A 10,991-nucleotide genomic window follows, 5' to 3' on the forward strand; every position below is an offset into this window, starting at 1 on the left:
TGGAGGTGCATCAAGTGAAGCCAACAATTGAGGGAGCTTTGGAATAACCATTTATTTGGGATGTACTTTTTGATACCATCTATTTGAGATATATTTTTTTGATACTATGTATTTGGATAGTTGTTGGTACTTTCTATTTGCTATTGTGTATTTGAGTATTTGTTGATCGTGATCTGTTTGGTAATGTATATTTGTTGGTACTTTTTATTTGGTTTATATTATGTTAAGATATTCGCAAAATTTTTGGTTCAAGAACTTTTGAGTTAGTAAATCTCCCTTGACATGTTTATCAAGGTTAAAGAACTTTGAGTAAACAATGCAAGGGAGTAGTAATATCTTTCTAAATTTTATTTTTAAGTGTATGCAGGATGATAAGAGTACAAGAAAGTTAAACCACCCAAGCAGGTTCTCACTTTAATATGTTTCATGAACAAACACATTTTTAGTATATCTTTCTCTATCATGTTGGGTTTCATTCTCATTGTCTTTGATATTATATATTGGTTCATTGTGGTAGATTACTCAAATTGCTTATGAGGGTGAATTGGCAAGGAAGAGGATGCAGATAAGTACTTTATTTTGGGTTTTGGAATTTTCCTGACCATAGATTGTAAAACATATATTTAATAGTTTTCTCCCTTGGCAGGTTTGGTTCATGGGGTAGTTCTCACATATTTTTGATGATTTTGATGAGGTTAGTCAGTTTGAGTTACGTTGCTTGTGAGCATTTAGATTAGTTTGAAGATTGTTGTCTGATGTAGTGAAGTAGTGTTAATGCATAGTAGTCTTTTCTAAAAGGTGTTAAACTTTTAAACTTTACCAATATTTGTGGTTTTCGGCTTGTGTTTCCAGTGATAGGTGTCGTTTTATAGTTTTAAGCCATTATTCATGATATGTTTGCCCTTTGTATTATATCATTTTCATAATTATAGGATAAAGAGGTATAAGATGTGTTAGTTGTGGTGAATGAATGGGAGAGAGTGGTTGATGGGTTTGTTTTGTTTTGGTGATTGATAGCGTCGAGAAGGAACGAAGCGGCGGAGTGGCTGAGGAAGATGGTGGGAGTAGTGGGGGTGAAGGATTTGCCGGCGGAGCCGTTGGAGCAGGAGTTTAGGCTGGGATTGAGAAGTGGGATCATTCTCTACAATGTGCTCAACAAGGTTTACTCTGGAGCTGTGCCCAAGGTTAGCCTTTTCCTCATCCTTATCTTCATTTCAATTCTGTGTCTTTTTTGTTTTTTCAATTTGGGATGTTTAAGCAGTAGTTTGATTTCTTTTTAGGTGGTGGAAAGTCCATGTGATTCTGCTCTGGTTCTTGATGGGGCCGCATTGTCCGCATTTCAGTACTTTGAGAATGTGAGGAATTTCCTGGTGGCTGTGCAGGAAATGGGAATTCCTACGTTTGAGGCGTCTGATCTGGAACAAGTATGTATTCAGGGATCATGATTCACAAAGAATTAGGGACTTTAGTATCTCTGTTTTTCATTAAAATAGAAATTTCTGTTACTTTTAGCCCATTTTTCACATACATCAGATGCTGAGGATAGAACATATATGGTTTACGGATAGAAATTTGTATAGTAATTCAAAATAAATTTGTTAAATTTCAGGGAGGGAAATCTGGTTGAATCTATGCTAAGTAAGGTTGTGGAGGAGTTTGAGCATTGCATTTCAAGCCAATTTGAGCTGGTATGTTAGCTTTGGTTATCCAAAACAATCATTTTTCTTTCATTATTTTTCAGCAGAAGGAAACAATTTGGCAGAGAGATCCTTTTTCAATATGGATTAGGTGATCAAATATGCTTTCACATTCAACTTAGGACTAGGAATTGATGCACATTCCAAATCAATAAACATGTTCTCTTGGATCCTAAACAAGTTTTTTTTTTCCTCTATTTTTCCTATAACTTAATTAATACCTATCTGACTCATTATTTGTTCATTTATTTGTAACCATTATTCTTCTTTGTTGTGCTTTGACTCTCTATGTCTTGGTTTGGTTACACCTGTTAACCAAGTTTAATAAACCTTTGTTGGTCGGTTTTTATGGAGAGTAGAATGTAGTGTGGGCCTTTTATGAATTTTTGAAGTATGTGATAGGATCTTCAAAATGATGGCCTATTGTATTGGACACAGTCAATCTTTGTGGCAATAGAAATGATAATTTCAGATAGGATAGAACAACAAAATATATAGGATCATCAATTGAGCCTCTTGTTTGCATGGGAATGTATTTATGTGGGCAAACATAATTTGTTATTGAGGTCCATAAACCAACCCAGTATACAGAGATTAAGGCTTAGTTGAGTTGACTTTAAAGCTTCAAAGTGTGGATATATTTTTTTTTTAATATTTTGGCTGCTGTATTTTATGCACAGAAAAGGAAATATTCTGATAAGTTAGGACCTCAATGGAGAAAGGAGGAGCTTGAGCATTTTTATGAAGCCTATCGGAAATATGGAACAGACTGGAAGAAGGTATGCCTTTATTTGACGTTGTGTTTTATTTACTCTTTTGGGATTTACTTTATTAGCCATAATTGGTTGTCTTTCATTATATAAGCAGCTTCTAATTTTTGTAGTGTAACTTGATATCTAATTTGGTTATGCATACATATGCAAACATTTTTCATGCTTTCTCCCTGTAATACTGTTTACAATAAAATTTTCTGTTCTAATGAGACAATTTATAACGTGCTCCAGTTTTGTTTTTGGTCTCTTTTCTATTATTGACTTCTGTGCATATCCAGATGGTTGCTATAGTACATAACGGATCCGTTGAGATGGTGGAGGCTCTCTACATTACAAACTGGGTTGGTAGCGTCCATTACTGTTAGATTGATTTATAACTAGAATCCGTAAAAAACAAAGCTTTCTGTAATTTAGGAGTATTATGGGCAATTATACCAACAGTTCTGTATGTGACTCTACCTTTTTCCTTTCCTTGCATAAGCAGTGAATATTCTTTGTTTCATGCAAGCTAATTTTTAAAATTAAGCACTATTTTCACATTTCTTGTATAATCTATTGCGCTTTCTTTTAATGTAATTGATTTGCATGAACTAATGATCAGGGTATGACCTGGTTTAATATTTCTTTTGTTTTTTTCTTAATACTTGTCACTACTTTGTCTTGAACGCATTCTTATAGATTTGAATAAGGGTCATAGTGCTCATTTACTTCTATTAATTGCAAGCTGGAGGATTGAATCTACTAAATCTCTTGGCATAAAATAGTTTCTTTTGCATCCCAGTTATTAGATAGTTTGGAGCGGGTTTGTCATTCAGTTAATAATTTCTTCTAGTTTCAGTAGTTAGTTCTAGTGAGATTCTTGATAACTCAAGTTAATAATTTGTATGAAATTTGACCTTAAATTCAGAAATGAAACTGGTTTGCATATGTAAGTAATTTGGTTCCCTGGGTCTGCGATCGATCGCATATGATTGTGCGATCGATCGCAAAATCTCAAACACCTTCTGGTACTGCGATCGATCGAACACGATTGTGCGATCGATCGCAAAATCTCGAACACCTTCTGGTACTGCGATCGATCGCAGATTATTTTTTTAAAATTTTTTTAGGACCATTAGGGTCCACCTTGTGGACGCTAATGGTTAACTATCAGCGTCCACTTCGATTTGGACGCTGATAGTTCATTTTTTTTTAATTTTTTTAGGACCATTAGGGTCCACTTTTTGGACGCTAATGGTTAACTATTAGCGTCCACTTTAAGTCGACGCTAATGGTTAACCATTAGCGTCCACTTTAAGTCGACGCTAATGGTTAACCATTAGCGTTGACTATGGCTTTCTTTTACATCACCTTTAGGGTCAAAAAATTGTGACTTTTAGGGTTGATAAAGTGGACGCTAAAAGTTATCATTAGGGTCGACTTTAAGTGGACGCTGATAGATAATTTTTATTTTTATTTTTTTAGGACCATTAGGGTCCACTTTGTGGACGCTAATGGTTAACTATCAACGTCCACTTTTATTTGGACGCTGATAGTTAATTTTTTTTAAAATTCTTTTAGGACCATTAGGGTCCACTTTGTGGACGCTAATGGTTAACTATTAGCGTCCACTTTAAGTCGACGCTAATGGTTAACCATTAGCGTCGACTATGACTTCCTTTTACATCACCTTTAGGGTCAAAAAATTGTGACTTTTAGGGTCGATAAAGTGGACGCTAAAAGTTATCATTATGGTCGACTTTAAATGGACGCTGATAATCACACATATGATCATTAGGGTTAGACTATTAGCGTCGACACCTTTAGGGTCCAAAAGTCGACACTGTTGGCAACAGCGTCCACTTTAGGACTTTTAGGGTCGACTCAAAGTCACCCCTAAAGACCTAAATTCTTGTAGTGAAAATCTTTCAATTTAATCTACTGAACTTTTAATTGCTCTCAATTTGAACCCCTTCGTCAAATTTAGCCACTAGAAATACTAAAAAAGACCAAATTATCTCTGATTTTTATTTTTTTTTTAATAAAAAAATCTTTTTAGAATTAAGGGTAAAATTGAAATTTTATAAAAAAAAAAAATAGGAGTATAAACGTCATTTAATGTTTACAATCGGATATAGGGATTCAAATTGATTGCAATTAAAAATTTAGAGACTAAATTGAAAAATTTAAAAATTTAAAAAGATTTGCCAAATCAAGTAAAAATTTAAAATCTTCAGTAAAATTACTCCTTAAAAAAACATAAAGCGCACGGGATGTACTTTACGCTTGATTGTTGGAAACAACGTAAAACTCATTGCTTGAGTGACGTGTGCAGATCTGATCCATATCCAACTCGTTTTAGTGAAGCATTGATGACTTGTACAAATTGATACAATGGATGCAAAAGTTTTGGACAGGATGGATAAGATTCCGTTTGTTGACACTGCTTTTCACATATATATCTGCTTATGATCAAGGGCACATCCGGTTTTTCTTTTGTTCATTCGTTAAACAAAAGAAAATCGACGGAAAAAAAATTAAAAGAAGCTGGATTTGTACACATCTGAAGGTGGGTTCAGGTATCATGTGTTTTTCCACTTGTATGTCAGTGCTGTCACAGCGGTTCCCGAATCCCTATATCCATCCATCTTAGCGTCCTTAATTAGATTCATTACTGTTCACTCAGCCAATCCTATAAAAGAAAGACGAGCTAATCTTATCATTTGCCCCAGTAACTAGTAACTCTCCTCATCTGCATTAGTTGTCGGTTTCAACATTTTCTTTTGATTTCCTAGCCTGACTATCGCTTTCCTCTTAATTCTAATGGATCAAAGTTTGAGGAATGCTGTTGAGCAAGGAAGCATTGACGCCTTATACGCATTGATACGGGAAGATGTAAATGTTTTGGATAGGATCGATGACATTCCATTTGTTGAAACTCCTTTACACCTAGCTGCATCTTTAGGGTACATCCAGTTTGCCATGGAGATCATGAAGTTAAAGCCCTCATTTGCTAGGAAGCTTAACCAAGATGGCTTCACTCCCATGCACCGTGCTTTGCAAAAGCACTATGCGTTACAAAATGACTGTGTTTTACAAAGACACCAGACCCTATTGGTGCACCGGCTACTTGATGATAATGAGGACCTTGTCCGTATCCAAGGAAGGGAGGGCGTGACTCCTTTGCATTAGGCAACTCAAATAGGAAACCTCCCTCTTTTGAAAAAATTTCTACAAGTCTGCCCAAAGTCTCTTGAAGATGTAACAATTCAAAGAGAGAATGCACTGCATATAGCCCTGAAATATGGCATGGTCCAAGCTTTTAAGCTCCTGCTAAAATGGATTCGGCAGGCTTGGTTTAAAGATGCCAAATTATTAGAGGAGAAATTGCTATTTTGGCAAGATGAGGAAGGCAATACTCTATTGCACGTTGCAGTATACAGAAATCAACTCGAGGTAAGTCCTTTCCACTCAAAGTTATCTAGTAAAGGAGAATAGAGTTGGTATAATGGAGGTCTATCAAAAATTGCGTGGAAAATTTTACGAAAGCTTTGCGGTGTGATATTTGCCTTTATTTTTGTCGGTAGTTGTAAAATTTTATTTAGCAATATTTGGGTTTTTACTACATTGTATTGACTCTAATAATAATAATGAATACAGAGGCCTCTATTTATAGAGAGGCAAGTAACCTAATAGATTAAGGAAAGGTAAACCTAGTAGAATAAGGAAAGGTAAACCTAGTAGAATAAGAAAAGGTAAACCTAGTAGACTAATAATACCTAAAGAAGTAAATAACAAATAATATTCTTAACATCCCCCCTCAAACTCAATGTGTAAACTTGAGTTTGGATAAACGAAAAGGGAAAGAAAAAGGAATTCGCCGAAAAAGCTGCTTGTGCCGAAACAATTGCCGAAGTAACGCCATAAAAGTTGTTAGAGACCCGTGGATTCTGCCTGAATTTGAGCAATGCATTTAAGCTGGAGCTTGGTTCACTTGGTTGTAATCTGACTTGAAAACCATATACTAGTAATGAAATAGCTGGCCTCATCTAGTCGAGCGGAGAGAAAGCAGGGCCGGTTAAAGAGGCTAATCATGCCTGAAACCCTTGGACCGTCTTGCCTTGTCGGCTGAGCTAAAGTCTGACTAGTAGACCGTCTCGCCTGTTCGGCTGAGATAAGCAGGGCCGATTGAAGAGGCTAATCATGCCTGAAACCCTTGGACCATCTCGTCTTGTCGGCTGAACTAAAGTCTGACCCATCTAACTAGTAGACCGTCTCGCCTAGCCGGCTGAGCTAAGTAGGGAGAAAAATGGCCGGTTGAAAAGGCTAATCATGCCTGAAACCCTTGGACCGTTGAAAGGTCTGACCAAAAAAATTCTCATTAGTAATGGATCAATGGCCTAGGAGAGGCTGCAGTGACCCGTGATGGCGGCATTTGACAAGGCATAAGTGGGCCGGTTGAAAGGGGCTTCTTTGGCCCAAAAACCCATGGACCTGAGGAAAGATTGATCTGACCTGAAAGTGCCTACTGCAAGAAGAATGAACCGGATTGAACTGCGCCAAAGAAAAGGCTATGGAACCGAATTGAACAATGCATGAACCAACTTGAACCGCATAAAACAAACACCTAAATTTGGAGAATAATATTGTTTTCTGCCATATAGAGATGCCAAAAGCAAAAATAGACCACAAATTTGAAATCAGGACGAAAAATTGAGTAGAAAACACCTGGTCAACTTTTTCAATGGTCAAAGTCATAGTCAACGGTCAACGAAGAAAAAGTCAACCCTATCAAGGTGCTGACGTGGCAGATCTGTTGACGTGGCCGATGTGCTGAAGTGGTAGTGAGCTGACATGACTGCTGTGCTAACGTGGTAGGGGCTGATGATGTGGCAGATATGATGACATGGAGCTAGGGCTGATGTGTCACTAGGGCATACAGTGAAGCAGTGCCTGGCGCGTGTGGTGCACACTCCTCAAGCGAAGATCTCGACAAATATGGACTCTTTTGGCTTTGATCTATCGATTGGTGGTACCGTTGTTGTGATCGGAGCTTTGTAGAGGCCCGTAAAGAAACAAACAAATTCTTAGGCGAGTCTTGCCGGCGTACTGAGGAACCCTTAGGATGCGCGTGGAGGCGTGTTTACTGACGGAAAGAACCTTCTGGTGGCGTGTGTGAGCGCTTGGAAGCCTGGACGCTTTAGATCTCTTTGGATCTGAACTTGGCGGCGTCTGAACTGTCCGTAGTGGCAGAAGGGCTGCAGCGATTTTGACACTATGGACAACAGAAATTTGAGCGGCAGGTGATGTAGGGCAACTAGACTGAAATTTGTCAAAAAGAAAACACTATAACAGACAATTATTAAAGGCCACAGAAAAGTGGCTCTGATACCATGTTAAATATATTTGATAATATATTAGAAGCGGAAGAAAGAGAGAGAAGAGAGAGAGAGCGAAAGCACACAATGGACTACATTGTATTGACTCTAATAATAATAATGAATACAGAGGCCTCTATTTATAGAGAGGCAAGTAACCTAATAGATTAAGGAAAGGTAAACCTAGTAGAATAAGGAAAGGTAAACCTAGTAGAATAAGAAAAGGTAAACCTAGTAGACTAATAATACCTAAAGAAGTAAATAACAAATAATATTCTTAACATTTCTTGGGGCGACTGTTTGGATCAGTAATTATGCATCTTTCCAATTCTCTACATGTTGCAGGTAGTGTCGTTGTTAATGGCTACAAAATTAGTTGATTTAAAGGCCAAGAATTTAGAGGGTGATACGGTCTTTGACATCTTGGAACGCCAAACACATGTTGAGAGCCAACGGATGAGAGATAGGCTACGACCAGGTGCATGTTGTCGTTGTGTCAGTCGTTTAATAGCTATAGTTAAATTATCTTTAAGCCCTTTCCAAAATTTCGTACAACGTCTGTGTGGGAAGCTTTTCGTACGAATACGTCGTCAGGAAACAGTTATGACAGAAGAGAGGCGCAATGCATTGTTGGTTGTTGCTGCACTACTATTAACGGTCACCTACCAAGCAGCACTCAGCGCTCCTGCAGAAGCTCATGATAAAGCCAATCAGTTCGACGGCACAGCCCCGATCAACGCCAGCAGAGACCCACTCGCCCATCTATTCAACAGCACAGCTCCGCTCAGAGCTTATTGGAACGCAATCAATGCAGCGTCTAATGCCATCAACAAGAATGCCTTCCTTTTGGTTAATACCATAACCTATTTCCTAACAACCGTCACACTTCTCTTCCTCGTCCCTCCTGATTTTATTGGACTCGTGCTCTACTCACTCCTTGTACTCCTCTCTTTTTGCTATTGCGTTTCAAGTCCGTTAATAAAAATTCCTCTTATAGTCACCATTGGTGTGTATTTTGTTTTAGTTATTCTCTATCTTTTCATCTTTCTGTTCCCGGGCAAGCGCGTCAAACGTGTTTCTTCATTTGATATACATATAGATTAATCACCCGCCATCCTTTTCGTCTTATCATTGTTGCTTTAATTTCTTTCTACACAGTCTTACCGCCCTTCTCCACAAACCAAATTACCTTCCTCCTGCCGTATCTCTACATTAATCTTCTCGTACCCACTAACAGGAGCACCTGAATTGACTTCTTAAATCGGTGACAACTCACATTTGATTGCCACTATTATGCGTGACAAGCGAGGAAGATCATGAAGTCGTGGGAGCTATATATTCTGGTGAGAATGATATTTTTTTTTTGTTGATTGATGTACTTGTGTGTGTTGTATTAGGAAGCTTTAATGAATGTTTCTTGAGTTATTATTATTATTTTTATTTTTGTCTTTATTCTTTTCCACCAACGTAGCTAATAAGCAACGTAGTTATTTTAATTATTCCTTTTCCCATTTCCCGTTATTGATCAGAAAAAGTAGTTATTTTTATTTCTTTTGTGTCGAAAACTAATCTTTGTCAAGATTTCAATTCTTGTACGTTGTTGCCAATTACGTGCACTCACTACTATGGTAGGATATCGGAGGTTTTTAACTTTTTATACCAATTGTAAAGTTCTATATTTATGAAATATATAGTAATTGGGATAATGGAATAGATCGATTAAATGGAATTACTGGAATCGAAAATTACAAAGGAAATGCAAGATTCAAAGTAATTATAACCCATCTATCCCAAAACAATATAAAAACATATTTTCAAAAGACTAAAACAAGATAACATAATAGAAATATCAAAGTTTATGTGACGTGCTCCTTTCAACCAACAAACTAATTATTTTCATGGATCAAATATTATTATGAAAATCACACTACATACATAGGTTTTAAGAGAATGGAAAGAGGAAGAGGTGATAACATTAATTACTCCATATCAAGTCATATCTAATTGTTCTAGGCAATCAGGAAAAGACAGCCATGTATGATAGTGTAGCATTTGTTTAAGCAATTAAGCACATTACACTCTAAAAAAAAGGAAGAAAAAAAAGCCAAAATAGTGACATTTGGAATGTAATGTCTTAAGCGCAAAAAACGTCACTACTGATGTAGTGACGTTTACATAGTGACATTTGGCAAATGCCCTTAAACATAGTAGTTGGATTCAAAATTGGAGATGTTTGAACAGTGAAAATGTCAATTTTTCACAACATTTAAGCCCAAACGTCACCTTTTGGAAGGCGACGTGTTAATAGTGCACATGTCACCTTTTTGAAATGTGACACTTGCACTGTTCAAACATCACTACTCTTAAATAAAATAAAATAAATTTCACCAAAAAATATATATATAAATAAAACAAAAAAAAAATCAAATTATTATTCAAATTAATTTTAAATTTGAAGGTTCTAAATGAAGGCCAATAACTCCAAGGCCCTAAATGAAGGCCTGGCTTGGCCCGAGTTGTCACTCCATCAATGGAGGTCGGACTTGAACCGATAGGGCTTTCAATTTACAAATCAATACAAAAGTATATTAACTACATACTAGGAATAATCATAAAAATTTAAGTAGTTTTAAAAAATTAGAAATTAATAGAATAAGTTCTTGAGAAGGCTTGACACACAAAGGAGCAATTAAGGAGAATGATCTAATTAACTAGGAAACAATTGATCTCCTTTTGGATGAATAAAATTTCATTGAAGCCTTGGTTGGGTGTTGGTCCGCTCTACAAAATTGTTGGAACCCAAACCCACCGGACAACCCAAGCCCAACAAGTTAAGTTATGTTTTGCTATGTCCTGCCTTTTAAGACTATATTTCTCAAGGCATGCACCTAGAATACTTGTAGCGCCCTTCCTCTACTAATCCTAATATAAATCATTTGGAGTTTAAATTTTTTGGCTTTTTTACTCCAATTCATCCTTGAGCAGAATAGTCTATGATTTATGAAGGTTTACTACCTAATTAGGTGTGAGGGTATAATTCAACTCCATTACATCGACTCCATTCAAAGGAACACTCTAATTAGAAGATGTAGTATATCTAATTATATAATTTAAGGTCACAATTGTGATAATTTTCGATATTTTTAATATTGAAAATATGCCAC

At 36.6% G+C, this 10,991-nt stretch overlaps 1 pseudogene; it reads left to right on the forward strand.

The window, feature by feature from the left end:
- The first annotated feature begins 5,272 nt into the window (after positions 1 to 5,272).
- The window catches only part of LOC132174164 (tyrosyl-DNA phosphodiesterase 1-like), a 9,576-nt pseudogene continuing 3,857 nt past the window's right edge, over positions 5,273 to 10,991 (forward strand).

Source organism: Corylus avellana, chromosome ca3 (genome assembly GCF_901000735.1).
Source record: "Corylus avellana chromosome ca3, CavTom2PMs-1.0".
NCBI classification, from domain to species: domain Eukaryota; kingdom Viridiplantae; phylum Streptophyta; class Magnoliopsida; order Fagales; family Betulaceae; genus Corylus; species Corylus avellana.